We start from the raw sequence: 20,152 nt of genomic DNA, 5'->3' as shown, positions 1-20,152 counted from the left end.
GCTTTACATGAATCACTACGTTTTATCCTCAACATAGGCCACTGAAAATGTATCATTTCTGTTCTCATTTTTCAAAATGATAAAATTGATTCTTAAATGTTTTAAGTTGTTTATCCAAATTTACACTGTGACTCCAGAGCCTGCACTTTAATATATAGAGTTCAACATTTTAACCTGCTTTGTTATTGTATTAAAATCTATTTCTAAAAATTAAGCTACTTGAAGGCAGAGATGTGGTCATTAACATTTAAAAATCTTTATAGCTAGTGGGTGGAGGGTTAAGGACTGGAGGGATTGAGCAAAAAGGAAAAAGGACTCATGGACGACAGTGTGGTGATTGCTGGGGGGAGGAAGGTATAAGGGGCCTAAATGATAATGGAAAAAAATAAAGATTAAATTTAAAAAAGAAAATTTCCAAGCCTATCAAAATGAATAATACAATGTCATCAACAACAACAACAACAAAAGAACAAGAAGAAGAAAAACTCAATAGCACTTAACACAGTGTTTGCTAGGTATACAAAAGTACTGGTTAATAAATTAATTTTATAGAAGGTGAATGCACTGCATATTCTTGGCAGCACCCAATCTTTCTACATTTTCCACTCCACTCTGGGACCCCAGAGGCTGATCTCTACGGACTTTCACCCAGGTCCCTTTGCCCTCTCTGGCTGTTCATTGGGTCTGGTCAATGAAGACGTTGAAGGGTGGGAGGAGGAAGAAATCTGAGTTATTTCCCTGGCTCCATCAATTCAGCTCAGAAGCTGCATTTCTTAATGAAAGGTCACAGCATCTGTCAGGCAGCCATAACTACAGCTACGGCTCTCCCCTGGCCCTTCAGAACTGGTGGTGATAATAAAGCCTTTGTTTGCTGGTTTCCCTTAACCTTTCCCACAACTTTCTAATGAGTACCTTTGTTAAAGTCTCTTTAATTACCCTGTGCAAACCATCTGTTTTCTGCCAGGAAACTGAATGATAAATGAAAATAAGGCTTAGAAACAGTAAGCAATTTGCCAGAGATCACCGTTTATATCTCCCTTAGCAGTTAATAATAGTCAGCATACTGAGCACTTATTATGTGATGGGCACTATTCTGAATACGAACAGTTACCTGACAATAGAGTTTAATATGCTCTTTAAGAAATAAATTCCATTCTACATTCATATACTGCCTCTTCTCATTGTAATTGGTGTGGATGTTGGCAAGTTATTTAATGAGCTTATGCCTCCACTGCTCATCTGTAGAAGAGGAATGATAATACCTACCTCATAGATTTGTTACCAAGTACCCAGCATGTGGTAAGTACTCATCAATTCCTGTTAGAATCTAGTGCTCTGAACTTGGAGTCCTTGCCATTTTTCAATGAAATTGAGATATATTGAAAGAGGCAAATAAGACAGTATTATTAAATCTACTCTCAATTTAATTCAGACTTTACAGCGCTAGACTGACTTGTCACTTCTGCATGAATATTGCTCAGATGTTTTAGGGAATGCCCAGGCTTTTTAATATTGACCCCAGCTGAAACATGCAGACATCCTTTCTTCATCAAAGTCTGGGGTGAAGGCCTTTGCTGTCACAGCACAGCCTTTCCTGCCAGAGACTGTTCCAATAAGATTCTTGCTTTCACATATTTTACAGCATGCCTGTGGCCCTTACACTCAGCAACACAAGCCTGACTTCCTGATGGTTTTCTGAAGCACAAACACTTACTTGAGAAATTGAGGAAAACCTTTTTCTGCCAAGTCAGAAGGAATGATGTGCCTCAGTAATATGATTTTTAAAAATACTCTCTCCAATTTTTAAATCTTCTTTTATGTAGCTTGGAAGTGGGTGATGAGCAAAAGGTGGCAAGGATCTAAAGATGGTCCTGCACTTTTCTGTTTTCTGGCACTTGGCTTATCCTTTTCTCCGCCTTAGGTTCTCAGCTATAAATTCCCTGGAATTTCACCACTGAAGTAAGCACAGCAAAATATTGGTGAATATTTGTGTAGTCAAGATCATAGCAAGCATTTTTTAATCATTGATTTCTTCCCTTTTCTTGTATAACTCTGCCTTTCTTTTATCTTCCCCCCCTCACCTATATAACCATTACTGACAATCTAGTGTATGTACCATACTTCCACAACCTGTGATCATAATATGTAAGAGTTTCTTATTTGTTTTACAAAAGTGATCATAATATATATGCTTCTTTGTCTTCTTCTTTTATCATTTAATATAATGCCTTGGAAATGTCTCCTAAGTCAACTTTCTCAGAGAAAATTTTATATTTTCTTTAGCAGTCTTATTCTATGCTGTGAATATATAATTATTTTTTCAAATATCCCCTTTTGATGAGCATAGACTTTGTTTTCAGTTTATATATATCCCTGTAGCTTATCTTTCTATAGAATAGATTCCAAGCAAAGGCAATGCTGAGTTGAAAGTTGTGTGTATTTTAAATCTTAATAGCTGTTGCCAGATTTGCTTATAAGAAAGCTATAATTTTTTTAAAAAATTTACTTGCAAGGTATGATTCTACCCTTTATCCTTTGATGCTACAAAGAGTATTATCTCTTCTTCTAATTTTTATGAACCTTATAAGCATAAGGTATATCTTTTTTTTTTTAATAAGCATTTTTGGAGTATCAGTGAGGCCGAGCCTCTGTCAGTATGTTTCCTGGCTCTCAGGATTTACTCTTTTGTGAACCGCCTGTTCATGCACTTGCACTTTGTTCATTCTTCTGTTGGTTTTGTTGTTGTTGTCATCATTTTCTTATCATTCATAAGAGCTCATTTTATTCTCAAGTTGTTGATCTCTTATATGTATGGTGAATATTTCCCTCAATCATTCATTTATTACAGAGTTTGTTTATGGTATGTTTAGCCATAGAAATGTTTTTCTAAATACTTATGTAGTTAAATATGTCTATCATTTTATTGTTTTTGTTTTTCTTTTTCCAGCAGAGATTTTTGTCTTTCTTACATAAACTTTTCAAACTTAGGTGATACATAGATTTATGTGATTTTTAAATGTTTAAACTTAATTTATATATATAATTCAGCTATTATTTTTATATGAAGTAAAATCCAGATTTATTTTCTTCCTCAAAGATTGCCATTTGTGCTGGAACAATTAATTAACACTATTATTTAAGAAATAAAAAAATATATTAAATCATATTTCTGGGTCTCTATACTAACTCACTTTTTTTACACCAGTGCCAGCATCATATTGTTTTTGTTGCTGCCTTTAGAGTATATTTTAATCACTAGTAAAGCATACTTCTCCTAATCTTCTTTTTCATAATTTTCTTAGCTATTTTCATATAATTTATTCTTTTATATATAACTTTTTTAAGTACCCAGTTTTCAAATATTATGTTATTTGAAAAAAAGATGTCACTAAAAACATATTGGAAAAGTCACTCCAGTTGAATGGGGGAGTTATGATTTTATAAAAATAAGTCAGTGGTTTTTACCCTGAGTCTTATGATTAGTGAACAGAAAGAATTCTTCAGAAATACTGTGGAAGGCCCTGGCTGGCTAGTTCAGTTTGTTAGAGTGTCGTCCTGATACATAGAGGTTGAAGGTTCAATCCCTGGTCAGAGCACATGCAATAAACGACCAATGAATGCATAAATAAGTAGAATGACAAAGGAATGTTAAAAAAAAAAAAAGAAGCACTCTTGGATTCCTTCATGATAACTTAAGAAGAACGTAAATCTTTGGACTTCAGTAGTAATTACACAAGTACCTACTCATTCTCATACTCACTTTATTCATTTAGAATCACCTTCACAGAAGTTTAAAATGTTTTTAGAATCATTGGTTGCTACTGAGCATGAGGACTGAGAAAGGATTTGGGAACCTAATTTCTATTCACTTCTAGTCTAAAGATGTGTTTTGTGTGTGTGTGTGTGTGTGTGTGTGTGGTGGTTGGAGTGGGGGGTGGGGTAAGGGGCGAATTGAAGAGTCAGTGAATCAGAAAGGAAATCAAAGATTGAAGCAGAGTAAAGAATGGTAGGACTTGAAAGTTGCCTTGGTTTTCCTCTTATATTTACTTGCATTAAACAACTTTATAAATTTTATTTCAGTAAATAGAATTGACATTCCACTTTTACTTCTTCCTTTTGTGCCGTTTGCTCATAAATATGGCCCTAAGCACTTTAGAAGTTATCTATAAAGAAAAGCATGAGCCACCATGAAATTTTGTTGTTTTAGCAGTCTAATTCCCAGGAAACAACATCAAGACAAATAAAGCCATTTGGCTTTTAATCACGGATAATATAAATCATCATGTCAGTTAAATCTAGGGTCCATAAATCTCAAAAAATGCAGATTTATGACACAAGGATGCAATTTATCAGTATTGGCATTTCAAATTTGATTAGAATGATGGGCTATGGCTGAACAGATTTTTGCAATTCTGCTTACAATGGCACCAAAATGGAGGCTCTCAAGCTCATGATCTGTTGGTGTATTATGTATTGGTTTCACGTTTTCCCTGTTCAGACTAATTGCTTCTTTAATCTGTGATTGCTGTCACACATGTGCAGTTGGGCAAGTTAATAGGAAGATGATTCTGATACTCTTCAGTGTCATTACATTGTTTTTAATTTTCCTCACTGCTAAGGCACCATTACTTTATTTGATGGTTTAATGAGCAGGAAATACAACAATACAATGTAAGTGTTTAAGATAAACATTCGAAGTACAATGTATCCAAACAGAGTCAAAAGGGATTAATTTAAAATACAGATAATGTTGTGAAGCATGGTAGAGATTTATCCCATTGGATGTTGCTCTGGTTTGCCCTGCTTAGCTTGTTCAGATCACCTATCTTTTAGTAAACTTTCAAAATCTGTGCTCCCAAGTTTCAATCCACTTCCCCTAATCTCAGAGCAGGCACGCATGCTGAGTCAAGTACTCTGCAGCTGACTGATAGGCGGATGCATTTTTAGAATGGAACAGAGTGAAGCTGAACCAATGCAGTGGCTAAAATAAGCAACCAATTTAACTCCATTGTAAAGACAGGCACCCAAATCATCCCCCAAATAACTCAAAATGTTGGACTGCAATACTGAAAACACATATTTGTTCTTTTTGCCATGCATTTTTTTATATACATCTCAGTCTTTCCCTCCCACTCACTCAGGATCTCATTGCCCTCTTGTTTTGGAGGTTTTGGAGCTGTTATTATATCCATGCTCTCACATAATGCCTCTGTTAAGTTTGGTTCAGCATTTCCATTATAAAACTCATAAGCTTCCAGAACAAACTTATTATAAATGTCTTCGAGGAAAAATTGCTGCCAGCTGAAACTTAGTATATATTACATTCATTTTCATTCCAGAAGGCACTTGTCTTCTTTAACATATTATAAAATAAAATTTTATATCATTGCTTTTACTTTCTTTAGTTGCTACTGTGAGAATGATAACATGAAAGAACAAAGTAGGGAAGCAAACAACTGTTCATTCCACATTTTGCCCATCTTCTGCAAGATGCTGTTCCTTTTCCATTTCTAACCTAAATTCAAAGTTTCAGGACTTTGCACAGAGCCTTGAGGTCCCTTTTCAGTACTAGTCCTTGTCACACCTAGACTATTAAGGTACAGGGACCTGGCCAGTCACGGGGGAACCACACAGGAGAGTTTTTATTCCCCTCATATTCAGGAGCAATCATGAATTAAAATACATAAAAAGAAAAGGAAAGCACAAACAAGCTTGCAAAATGGAAATTAAACTACTGAATATTGCTATAATTTTCTTCCATTAGTAATATAAAATTAGAAGTTAAGTTTGCCATGGCTGTGTAGTTCAGTTGGTTACAGCATTGTCATGATACACCAATGTTGTGTATAGGTTCTGGGTCAGGGCACATTCAAGAATCAACCAATGAATGTATAATAAAAGAAACAACAAATCAATGTTTCTCTCTCTCACTCTCTCTCTCCCTTCCTTTCTCTCTAAAATCAATAAATAAAAAAAATTTTAAAGAAAGATAAAAAGAAGTTAAGTAAATAGATATTAACATATCTTGAACCTGAGAAAAAATTACACTGATTAAATAGACATTTGGATTTCTACGATGTCTTCATAATTAATATACACCAATGAAACCAGTGATATTAAACTCCCATCCTCCTGTCTGGTCCTGAGGTGGAAATACATCACCTCTGGGAGACATGTTTTAGAAAGAAGGTGCTACAGAAGACCTGCTCAGAAAAGAAGTTAATAGGGAGCCAAGGGCTTGTTGGAAAAGCTGTAAACTGAACCCTGATTTCAGACCTAAACTCCTGTGTTTGGCATACATCTTCTTCTACTTCTAAGACTACCCACTGAATAGATGACTTGTAGAGCTAGTACGGGTGCTTCATGGTCCAGAAACCACTTGTAACTTTGAATCTGCCATGAAGCCACTTTAATCCTGAGGCAAACAACATTGTGTCCATTGACATTCCTTTTATTGTTCTTAACTCTTGGGCTGAGTGAAGGAGTTTTAAATCTGCATCCCAGTTCAATCCAGGAGCTGGTGTGTAAGAGCAGCCAATAGATAAAATGTATTTGCATTCTGCTGGGGCAGGCAAGTTGATTTAAAGTCAAGGCTAGACACAAAATGCAGGCATCTTCAGCATCCTACAGTGAAATAAAATGGACAGGACTGATATGCCAACATAGGTACAAAAGAAGCTATACAAACATCTATTTCTTCATGGAGGCTATCAGATGATATTTAAATCTACCCAAGAACCTTTATCTGAGAACCTATTTCAAGCTCAGCAGTTGTGCCAAGAGCTGAGGGGTGGTCACATAGAAAAAGTAGAAGACAATGCTTGTGCCCTGAAGCATTAACTCTCATCTATAAACCAACAAAAATGTCATGAGTCTCAAATTAGACAATGTTTTTGAAGCCACTTTGTAAATACTTAAGTGCTACATATTTGTTGGTAGATAGTAATAAATAACTGCTGAAATAAAAACAGAGATATCTTAATTTTTTAGAGAAGGTACAAATCCTAAAAGTGACATCAGGTTGACACTTTCTACACAACCTGGTATATAATTTGCTTTCATAGAAACAGAATGGACCTCGAAGCCAGAAAGACCTATCTCTGGTAATTTCCTAGTTATATGAATTTGGTAGGCAATTTTGATCTTTTTGAGCTTAAGCTTCCATATCTACATAAATTGAAAATAATTTCTTCTTCAGATAGATGCTGTATGGATAATTAAGTAAATTAACATACCCCAAAATGTCCAGGATGATAATAGGCACTTTCTCTACTTGCTTCTGAAAACAGAACATAACCAAAGTTTCTCCACTCAGTTTATATCTGTGTTGCAGTGATGAATGAGGATGACAAGCAAGGACAAGCAAGTATGTCTTTGTTTGGTTGTTCGGTTGTTTGCTGCATGGAAAAGGAAGCATATCCTTAAATGTAACTTTCTAAAACACCAGAGTGTTGTATTTCAAGACTTTTATTGAAAAAGAGCCTCGGCTGTTGTGCCTCAGTGGATTCAGCGCTGGCCTGCAAACCAAAGGGTCGCTGCTGGTTTGATCCCCAGTCAAGGGCATATGCCTGGGTTGTGGGCCAGGTCCCCAGTTGGGGACATGTGAGAATCAACCACACACTGATGTTTCTCTCCCTCCCTTTCTCCTTCCCCTCCCCTCTCTTTAAAAATAAATAAATAAATAAGTAATTTTTAAAAAGAAGCACAATCTTTAAACAAACAAACAAAAAAAAAGCAAAAGACCAAATATGAATCCCTATTATCTGAACAAAAGGTTGTACTATGCTTTTAAGAGTTAGAACTTAATAGAAACAACACATGCTAGTAAACTTACATTTCACACCATCATTTATATTTGCTATGCTCGGCTCTGGTAAACACGAAATCCTTTGTGAACATAACCTGAATCTTGATGATTGTATAATATTAAGTTCCCTAAAAAAACAAATCATAGTCCTTCTTTTCATATCACAACAGTAAGTTACCTTCGGATTTCCATCCAGAACAAACCAGAAGTAATGGGTGAGTGCTGGCTGATTGCACCTGTGAAATGATCGATCTGCACTCCAATTTACCTCTCAGTCTCCTCTCCCTGAGCTTGACCAATCATTTGGTCCTTAATGGTTCTCTTTGCTGTTTATCACTCTCTATTCCCATCAATTTTCATTGCTGTCTACAGCTTCTTTATCACTTTTTGTTGTCAAGAACATAACTACTTTTGGATCAGATGTTTGCCATAAATTCCTGAAACAGACATCTAGACCATAAAGAATAGAAATGAATAGGCCAGTTTTAAATGTCACTGGTAGATAGTTCATCTCAGCAGGCGTGATTGCTAATGCTTTCACATCTTTAGTTCAAAACTGAAACTTTTTCATTGCCCCAGGCATAATTATTTTCATCTAAGTGACTTGGAATCCAGTATTACAGCATCCACCTACACATTATATTTGACCAAAACACTAACACAAAGCAGAATCACAAAAATCTATTTGCGATTGCTCCTTAGTGTTGGCAGCCTTGATTTCTTAGGAAATATCTTATTCATATGGAATAAAATTTGATAGCATTGGCAACTACTGGCTTCTGCTTTAGATTAATGTTCACATGCGGGGAAAGAAGGGGTTTCTTGATTCCAAATGTTAAAAAAATGGCAATAACACTGAAACTTTATATACCATAGATCAGCTGACAGCACAATTTAGGATTGAGTTACACACTCTTAAAATGAAAGCTTCCAATAGAAATGCTGACAGGCCCTTTACTTATAGGGAAGTATTTGCCTCTAGAATAATAGCAATATATTATATTTAAATGGATCTTTTTATAAAACACTTTAAAAGCTGTCAACCTGTATCTCTCCTTCCTATACACATATACCTCTCATGAAAGTCAATAGCAAAGCTATATATCTATTATTTATTTAGTTAGATTTATTTAGTTAGTTATTATGCATTTATTATCTTTATGAGATTCTCCCATCATTTATTAGCCTCTGGGCACCTTTGCAAGTTTCAGAGCTAAAAATATAAGAAGATAGTCTAAGTCATTATGATTTGCAAGTTTTTCTAGACATCATGAAAAGAAGACATACTGCTTCCAGCCTTATTATCTTAGGAGTTCAACTAACCTTCAAAAATATTTATTCATCAGAAGAGAAACACTTATACTGATGTAATTTGATTGCTCTATATGTTAGAAAAAGAAAATAGAAGCAATAATACCAAAATCAAAGTTCTTTGATAGATTTTCTATATTTATGTGTAGTGAAATGTTACACAGTAAAGGTTGGAATAAATGGAATGTTATGGTGAAGTTTGCATTAATAATTTATCCAATTCTCTACATGATTTTATCAAATAAAAGTTCATTGTATCACTATTATGTTCTTAGCATTGTGCACAGGTATGAAACCTTAATCTTAAATTGAATATTGAGCTGAACTATCTAGTAGGGCTAATAGTCAGAAAGAGCACTCCAGCTCCAAGACTTTTAATAATACAATTACATTCAAAGTTCATCATCTTAGAGTGTTTTCACTATATCAAATATTTTTACCCTAATAAATATCAACACATCACTTGGTTTAAATTTAAAAAAAAAAAAGAAGAAGAAGAAATAGCCCCAGATATTCCCTTTGACCCCAGATCTCAAGGTCTCTTTTGCCCTCCAGGAAAGACTCCACATCTGAGTTCCACTTCAATCTTTCCCTGGTTCTATCATTGAGAGAAAACCAGGTTCAGGGTGTGAAGAAATTGGAATGGCAAAGATTTAGTCAATTTGACCTGGACAGTTAAAAAATTATAATTTCATGCCCTAGATCTTTATGCCAATGTAGTAAATGACCTTGGGTTAGTTATGAACCTAGCAGGTCAGTGTTCTGATATCTTTAGCAGGAAAGTAACCTCCTTCCAAGTGAGAAGTAAGCCTAAAATTGTTTTGAGATGTTGGAATGAAAAATGCTCTATAAATACAAAGTGCATGCATGGTATAAAATTCCACTCTATGCATCCATTTGTCTTTACTGGTGGAGCTCATCCTTCATGAACTACAACATTTTGCTTTCCTATTTCTATCCTTTGACTTGGTCAAGATAGTTGTGCATACCTCTAACTGCATAATGCTAAACCAACCATATATACTAGACTAAACCTGGTAATGTTTCCTGCACTTGGACCACTGGTAGCTCCTCAGGAGCAGAGGCCCAAAGTACTAAGTTACTATACCTTGGAAAGTTCTTATCAATTCCCTGGTTCAATTTCTTCAGCTTCAGTACAAAGGAACTCCTCCAGTGTAGGATTATGAAATGCATTTGAAACTTAACCTAGCTCAGAACATTTGTAGAAAAATATTATATATGTGGTTTTCAGATGGCGATATGTAAGTGGAGCAAGTATGTAATGTGAAATAAAATAACCTTTAAGAAACCAATGTTCATTTTTTTCCCAGATTTTTTCCACAGGATCATGTTTCTAACTAGGCACAAATGCAGAGCCATATTCAACTTGAATATATAAAAGTATGTGCATATTATAAGGTATTTTTATTATTTGCTAGTGATTTTTTTAAATGATACTCCAAGGGCCCTACAATAGTTTGTATTTATCTCTGGAATTCTATTACTTTCAGAATAATTTTATAAATAGTAACATTAAACACTTTCAGAGCTTTGAAAATATACCAAATGCAAAGAGATAGATATGATCCTTGCATCCCCAGACTTAAGTTAGCTTCTGATTAACCTAGGAATTTTCAGCTTATGGTCAGACACTTCAGTTCTCAGACATGGACTTCACACTTTCTTCTCACATAGCATTCGTCTTCAGTCCTCATTACCAAATCTGATTTATGAAGTCTGCAAGCACGGTGAAGAGTGTTGATGTTCTCGGAAAGATTTACACAGCTTCTTCTTGCTTTCCTTCTAAAATGTTCGATCACTTTTTTAGTGTCAGTCACTCAGGCATGTCCTTAACAAGGGACTTGAAGGAAGATGACAGTACCAGAGTAGAAGACATTGGGTAAAAAAAAAAAAAAAAAAAAAAAATGAGTTTTATTAATACTTTCTGCAATTGCAGATGTTCATTTAAAAATAGAAGCATATTAAATATTGAGACTATTTAAAGTATTTGCATTTTATGAAGCCAAAAGTCAAAGTGGGGAGAATGAATGTCAAGGCTAGTAATGAAGGGCAAGGTTGTTGTGGACTTTATCCCTTAAGGAACCTTATTTTGCAGGTGTTCAAGGGGAATTTCATCTCACTACCGTACAAGTGCAGGAAGCTTTGTGTTTCAGCCCTCTAGGTGCACTCTCAGCAGGGCTCCTGCTATTACTGTTAGTTTTGCAAGCAGTGCTGCCAAAGATGCTATTACTCTGGTTTACAATAGTTGATCACTACTGTGAAATTCAGGCTGTAGACAAATGGATTCTTTGAAAAAAATATTAAGAGAGCTCAACAGCCCTCACACTTACTTGCTCTTAGACTAGCTTTGCCAAATGCTCCACTTCAGAAGGCCATTGAGTCTTTTTACATTTCCATTTCTATTATGGCTGATCAGTGATTGTCTAGCTCCTGGTGTCCAAACTGTTCTTCCTTATGGGGATGCTACTATTCCTGAGGGATGTAGGTCTCTTTCGACTACCCTTTGAGACTGGGTTCCAACCAAAATGCTTACTCATGAATGTTTATGAATTACAAAAGTTTGAAAGTTTAGGTAAAAAGAAGTATTGTATGAAAAAGAGATCCAATTTTTAATATGATGAGAGTAGAGATGTCTCTCAATTCCTTCATGTGTGTGTTGTCACATTCCTCATTATACTGAAGTATTCCCAAATCCCTCCTCTGCTAGATCCCACTTCAATGACCCATCAGCTCAACCTGGAACATTTTTATTACTTACTTAGTGTTTTATTGGAAGTGCTTATTTACTTATCTGTCTTCCCTGCAAGAATATGAGATCAAAGCAGGAACAATCTTGCTCATTATTTTACTGTCATTGCTGAACAGAAGACCTGGCACAGGGTGGCTTTCAATTAATTTTTATGGTACAAATGAGTAATGAAATTGTCTTTGTTGACATGGTTGTTTTTATTATGTACTGTTGTAATAGAGCAATGGAGTCTACAAGAGAAATGAGCTCTCCATGATGCACAATTGAATAGTGGTTCAAAAGATAGATCAAACTCAGCATTTGTGAATCTGAAATTCCACTTGTAGGGTTAAAATTCTGTAACTTTAATTCAATGACAAATACAATTGCAAAGCTATCAGATAGAGTTTGAAAAAGATTTTATTAATCAAGACAATTGGTTAGAACAAGACTCTGCAGAAACCAAAGCAAATAAATTATAGACAGAGCTAATAAGGTGAGGAAGTCATTAGTACCAAAATCCTGGGAATATACTCTAAATCTCCAAATTACTTTTAAATAGCTTAAGTAATTCTTTATAAATGGATGGTCACTTATAGTTATTTCAGAATAAACCTTTCCCTTTCTCCTTTGGGAATACAAGCTGTGAATTTTCTCTTGCCATTCCATACTGCCCCCTATACAACACAAGGACACTCCATACCTTCCTCAAGAGTGTATGTGAAATGGTTAAAGAGTAGAAGCCCAAGCTTGTGCAGGCTTGTTACATACCAGGAGTGTTACATACCATTGCACTGCAAGGTCAATAGATTACCTGTTGTTTTAAATGTTATTTAAATTATCTTCCTAGAGAGGTCATTTTCAGCTGACTCTCCATCTTCCCAAAGAAGCAGAATTTGACATACCCCATTGAAATGGAAGCAGTGGTCAAAAAGGACATGAATAAAAACAGAAATTTATAAGGACTATACAAGCAAAGTTAGTCTAAGGTAGCTGACAGACTAGTAGCATTAATCTCACCAGGGAATTTGATAGAAATTTAAATCCTTGGGCCTCACTCCAAGTCTACTGAATCAGAAAGCCTATGTGTGGGGCCCATCAATCTTTAATGAAAACAAGCCACGCAGGTGATTTTAATGCATGCTGAAGGTTGAAAACCTATCATATAAGATGATAAGTAAGTTTAACCATGCATTTTTAAAAACTATATAGGAGAAGTCAACTGACCATATAGTTTATGAGGATACCATTAAAATCACAGTTTATTGGGCAACAAATGCATCAATGATCTGTTATTATGTTAGTGCAGTTGTGGGTAGAAAACACACATAAACACATACACACACAGCAGAAACGAGAATGTCAAATGAACTTATAGATATCAATTAAACATTATATTACAGTTACATAGTTGTAAATTGTTAGAATACATAACAATAGACACAGTGTAGTTTGGCATAGGAATAGCCTAATTAACCAGTAGAAAAGAAGTTAGGGAGCCTATAATAAGCCAACCCCATATTTATGGAAGTGTAAGTTCACATAAGTTGCTGAAAAGGGCAGAGAAAAATAGTGATTAAATAAATAGGACTTGAAAGTATGATTTTTTGTGTAGCAGTGAAATAAAATTAAAAACCTATTTCACACAAGCAACAAGAATCAATGCCAAGTTGACTGAGACCTTAAAATGTAAAAAGCAAAACTTAAAAACAATATTAAATGAGCATTTTTACTGACATTGGTGTAAGAAAATTTTATTTACAACATACAAAAGTCACTAACCAGAAGACAAATTTGAAAAATATAAGTATATTAATTAACAAATTCCATTAATTATAAGGTATATTTTTTAAAAATCCCAAACCACATTCAGAGGAGATATTTAAAACAGATATAACTGACAAAGGATTAGTATCAAAGACATAAAACAACTCATACAAAACTCTTGAAAAAAAAATACAGCTCAATAAAAACATGACCAAACAAATGAAACCCATTCGGCCTATAAGTATATGAAGATATAGTCTCACTTGCAATTAGGAAAGTGTAAATCAAGACCATAGTGAGATAGCATTTTCCCCCTATTCAATTGGCTAAAATATGAAACAAACTGACAGTGACTGGGGGGCAGGGGGGGGGCGGGTGAAGGGGGTAAAGAAAGGGAAGAGTCTAGTCAAGGAACAAGTATAAAGGAGCCATGAACATGGACAACAGGGTAAGGATTGAATGTGGAGGTGGGGGGCTGGGTGGGGCAGGGAAGAGCAATGGGGGGAAAAGTGAGACAACTGTAATTTAACAAGAATAAAGTTAAATTAAATTAATTTTAAAAAAATATTGTGTCTTGAAGGACAAAGAGATTAAGAAGATCTCTTTATACATTGCAGATATGTTTGTAATAGTTACAAGGTATCTTGAAAACAAGTTGAGATTATCTTTCCAAGCTAAAACAAGGACAAACTATAACTTTATAATTTTACTACTGGGAAAATACTCAAGAAAATCTTACATATGAGCATCAGGGGGCAGTGACACAAACTTTTTAGCGCTAATTGCTAATTGTAATTACTAAAATCGGGAAACAATATAAACTCCCATCAAGAGGAAGATTAATGGCTATATTGCAGCTATGTAACACAATTAAGTACTGTAGCATGAAGTGATTTTAGTAATGTAAAATTGAATGAAAAACAAATCCCAAAAGACTACAGTAATATGACACTATTTTTATGAAGTTCAAAAATGAGTAAAACTAAATATATTTTTAAATAATTTATTTATTTAGTTGTTTTTTTATTTATTTATTTTATTTTTAGAGAGGGGGGAAAGGAGAAAGAGAGGGAGAGAAGCATCACTGTGTGGTTGCCTCTCACTCACGCCCTCAACTGGGGACCTTACATGCAACCTAGTCATGTGCCCTGACTGGGAATCGAACCAGCGACACTTGGCTCGCAGGCCGACGTTCAATACACTGAGCCACAGCAGCCAGGGCTTAACTATATTCTTTAGGCATATAAAAATGTTCAAAAGAATGATGAACACAAAATTTCCAATAGAAGCAAGAGAAAGTGGAGGAACACAGAGTTGATTTGTTTTAGATATTCCGTTGAATGTTCACTATGTTATATTATTTAAAAATTGAAAAAAAATTACTTTATATGAAAAGAAGATAATGCCTACAAGAAAGATAATAGTGCATAATGAACTAAAGATTATTATTAAACAAATTCAATACTTCTGAGGTTCTTAAATTTAAAAATAAATAAGGGAAGGAAAGAGAGTAAAGAAGTGGGGAGGAAGACGGAGAGGGGAGTGGAGGAAAAGAGAAAATAAATCAAATGTCAAAATGACAAAGCAATTTTTCCTGAATTATCTTAACCCCACATGGCTATACATTTTCTAAATTCCTTAAAAGCAGGTAGAAGTTGGGTGTGTGGGGGGCAGGTGATACATAGGAAAGCTCTCCAATTGTTGTGTATGTAAAACTTCTCTAAACAACGCATTTAAAAACAAAAATAAATAAGAGCACTCCACTGAACATGGTTTAATAGTCCACAATAAATTACATATAGTCTGTGTTAAAACTACAGTAAACTATGTATAGTTTTCCTTTGTATTATGAATAAAGTCACTTAGATATATTCCTAACCAGATGGAACTACCATTTTGAATAGGTATTAAGAAGAGCTGAATCTTCTACTTATAAACAGCAGGCAGGTCGCCTTCTAGAGGCAAAAGGGTTGAGGTCTGGAGAGAACTAGCAAAAAAGAATAGAATACAGGTTGACTCCAAACTGGATATACCAAAAAACCACTAAAGCCTCAACTTACCTCACTTGAATAGGCCACTAACAATATATAACATGGTCAGATGTTATTAATATACATATACACATACATATACACATACTAATACAAAACTAAAATAGTTTGACCACAGTCAGTAAAAACAGCTGTTTCTTTCCACTGTGAATTACCCCATTACATACTCCTTTCAACTGGAATGGTTTGGAGTAGCCATAGCTATTTTGGAAATCCAGTGAAAGGGAAGTTTGGTTGGGGGTATGTTTGGTGTAGCTGGTGTAATATACATATTTGTGGTTTCATATTCATGTCCATTCTTAATAAGTGTTTGCTAGTTCTCTCTGTGTAGGAAAGGTCTCTAGGAATACCCCTTTAACCTCCTGTCCTGATTCCCTTGCACTTGACATACTGCTGCTGTATCAATATTTTCCTCAGTGCCCTCCATCAGAAATAAGTGGTGAGTAAGAAAGAAAGATTTGAAAGGTAATGTGTCATAAGCCAGTCTATGAAAAAATTTTTTAATCATCACAAATGTAAAATTATAAGCAGAGGATTCAGTTCTCATTAATACCTAGTCAAAATGGAAGTGTCATCATGTCAGAAATATATTTAATAATGCATCATATGCAAATAAAATGTATAACACATTTTAATAAAAATCACATGAACTAGAATGTATGGAATCTTATGTTTGAGATAACAAGTCTGTAACATTATAAACTAGAAGCACATCTATATATAAAATTACGTTTATGTTCCCCTGATAGCAATAAAAATTTTTAATCAATCATGATAGAAGAAAAATTAAATGATTATTTTATTTTTCATATAGAAGTAATATTATAAGATCATTGTTATAAAAAGTGCCAAAGAGAATGCAGCCAAAATATTTCAAAAGGAGTATTATAAAGTTGTGCCAAATAATTAAGTAATAAATGTGTCAGGATTTTTGTTTGTTTGTTTGTTTGTTTGTTTCAGATTTTGTGATGTTTGTGGCATTTCCCAGCTTTTAAAAATCTTTACTTTGGTTTATTTCTGTTCTCATCTTAAATAAATATTTACTTTTTAACTTAATTTTATACTCATGAATTCAATTTTTTTAGAATAGAGCCCACCAAAATATATAAGTTTAACACTTTCAAAATCTAGGTAACCCCCTGACTGATGATTCTTTAGTACAAAGGTGGCATAATCTTTCCTACTTATGCCATCCTGAGATACCCATTCCTTCCCCTCACTCTGCTCTCCTTGGCTCTGGACATTTTGGAGGCAGGCCCAAACCAAGGTACTTAATAAAGGATAAAATTTATTTCCTGGCAAGAGTTTAGGGAAAAGATGTAAAAAGAAAAGGTTTGGGAGTAAAAAACAAACATACTCAAATAACTTTCAAGTAATATTCATGATCATGTTGTTCTCACTTTAGCCCTATAAACAATATTTTGTGCATCCCTTTATTCCAAGATGAAATTCCATTTTCCCTGTAGAAGTGTCATTAAAGATGTTGTGTGCATATTCACACTGATAGTCCTTCACAACTACCTTCTGAATAGAAGTTATATTAACTAGGTGTTCTGGATGTTTTCCCACACAAACTCAACCATTCTGCACAACTTGCCTTTTATAGGTAAATGAATTCTGAGTTGCAAACAACAGGTTTACAAAAGACCCTTGAAACAAAACCTTTTTTCTCAATCAAATCTGAAGTGTCTCATTGTGCTTCTTACCTCTTTCTTTTTGTACCTCAATTTCCTTGTCAGTAATATAGAAACAATAATCCAACTTGTCTTCTAGGGAGAAAATGAGAAATGAGTGGGATAATTAAGACCTAAATCCATAACCTGGTTCTATTTTTTTCTAAGTCTCAAGGCCATGAATGCATAAGTGAGAGTAGAGTCTTAGGAAGAAGAAATACCTTAAAAATGCAAAGGCAGTTTTTTTAAAGTGTGAAAAAATCACTGGTCACTGAAACTTGGGATTTGGATCTACTTCTGACTTTCATTCAATTCCTTTGGGTTCCTAGAGGTTGGAACAATCCCCCACCTTCTCCAGTCCAGAAGAATAGCATCATAGTAATGAAGATTTAACCATGTGGTTTCTAACGTCCATTCTGGTTTTCTCAATCTCTTATTTTATAAACAATATGACCAGAAAACACTAATTTTTAAAAAAAGATGTCAAAGAAAAGTATTGTTTTCACTAATCCCAAAATTGGAGAAAAAAAAATTTCTTTGGCATATCAGACTGTTGAAATTCAATTTTCCCTGGGAACAAGAATTTTGTATTTATGGGACCATCACTCAAAGATCCATTTTTAAAAGTTTGAGGGTTTTGAAAAATCAAAATTCCACTTGAGTTGTCAGCTGTTATATGACTCATGACATCATTGACTTCTGAAAATGAAGAGGTAAATAATTATGATAACAAAGTAAATACTTAGCGATCGTTTTTCATTGTTGAATACTTTATAAAAGTCAAGACTAAGGAATAGCTTACAATTTGCTATAAGCTTGCTTTATTAAAAAACAAATAAATACGATAACATTCACTGGAAAGTGAAGCCTAATGAAATAAAGAAAGTCAAACAATATTTTTTAAAAGGTTAGAAAGGCCTATACTTTTGAGGCATGAACACTTGAATTTGGAATGTAATTATTTTACTGCTATCTGAATGACTGTTTCATTTTTAGTCAAGGCAAGGAAAATTAAAAATATCCAGGCAGAGTGTATGTCATAAGTGTAACTACTGTTTATTTTAAATCATTTCATTCCCTTTTATGTTTTCTTTTTTAAGCAGCTGTTGCTATTGCTACATGTTTATACTAATCAATCAACCCCTTCTCCGACATTTGCAACAAAATCCAGAAACCACAGGCTGCAATATATCAATCTACTCATTTTGAAAACAATGAAGAGAAATCAAATGAAAAACATTTTATGTTAAGGGGTAAAAGTTCCACCTACATCTACAGTTTTATGTATCTTTTTTGAGCTTGCAAGCTCAAAATTTGGGATGAAATGGGAGCAGAGTTTCTGAAGTCTTGGCTAGAGACAATTAAAATTTATATATTATCAGAAAGGCATAACTGTTGCATTCTCATTGCACTTTGCCTGTAAAGAAAACTCTCCATTAGTATTTTAGTTGATTTTTAAAATGAAGATTTATGCAAATATTCTTGTGAGAACTTTTCTTTACCACCTATAGTTAAGCAAGATCCAACACATGATGTGTGGTTGCTTCTCTGGATCCCAGAAGAAGTTTTTTGAATATTTTTAGTAGTCAACTGCCACAATTTATAGATAGATATTGAAATGGAGGGAGTAAATGGGGGAGGGAGGGCTAATAGAAGGAAATAATAGATATCCGATAACCTATCAAATATTGTTTTGAATGTCAAAATAACAATCATTCTCTACAAAACACATTTTAACAAAATCGTTTTTTCCCAACTTTAGAGAAGGGAGTGGGCGAATATCTACTTATTTATATAAATCCTGTCCTCTGTCTTGATATTACATTTATTATGAATGGGGTAGAGCAGTAGGAAAAACAAACTTTATCTTGGGCATAAGAGCCACAGTCTGCACTTATCTTGGGAAATCTGTGCATGGGTAGAGATTGCTGTCTCCATTTACTCTGCACGCCAACATCTAGATTTAGCAGAATAGGCCTCATTGATTTATGGGATATAGATATAAGACTTCTGAATCCATATAAAAAAGGATTTATCTTCTTCATGAAAAGAATAATTAATTCTAATACTAACAGTAAAATCTATAGTTTAAGTTATAATTATTTCAACCACTCAAATACAGAGTTCATCCTTGAACATCGGGGGGGTTAGAAATGCTGGGTTCTGCACAGTCAGAAATCCATATGAAACTTTGACTGCCCCCAAAATGTAATTACTAATAGCCTACTGTTGGTCAGCAGCTCTTCTGATAGCATAAACAGTTAATGCATTTTATATAAGTATTATATACTGTATTTTTACAACAAAGTAAGATAGAGAAAAGGAAATGTTATCAAGAACATAATAGAGAAACTACATTTAGAGTACTCATTGAAAAAAAATTGATATAAAAGAACCCATGCAGTTCAAACCTGTGTTATCCAAGAATCAACTGTAATCTCCAGGAATATTACCCATCTTATTTACTACACTATCCACTCTACCTAGAATACATCTAAATAGTTTTTAACAAATGTTGTTGTTGAATAAGTATATGGATTAAGTTTTAATTAGGAGATATCCTGACATTTTTGTACTAGGTAAACTTTACAAATAATTGTCTAAAGTGATAAACATGTTTGTATCTACACATTCATGACATAAGAAAACAAAATAGAGAGAAAGGTGGAACAATAAAAAACACGTTCATTCAATAGGAAGCATTCTTTACACTGGTTTGTTTCCCTCTTTCCACAACATTACACTGCTTTTGACTTTAAAACCACCTGGTGCATATACAACTCCTATTAAAATA

This window comes from Furipterus horrens, unplaced genomic scaffold (assembly GCF_987537825.1).
Source record: "Furipterus horrens unplaced genomic scaffold, mFurHor1.1.pri manual_scaffold_1, whole genome shotgun sequence".
NCBI lineage: Eukaryota > Metazoa > Chordata > Mammalia > Chiroptera > Furipteridae > Furipterus > Furipterus horrens.
This window is presented reverse-complemented; position numbering follows the sequence as displayed.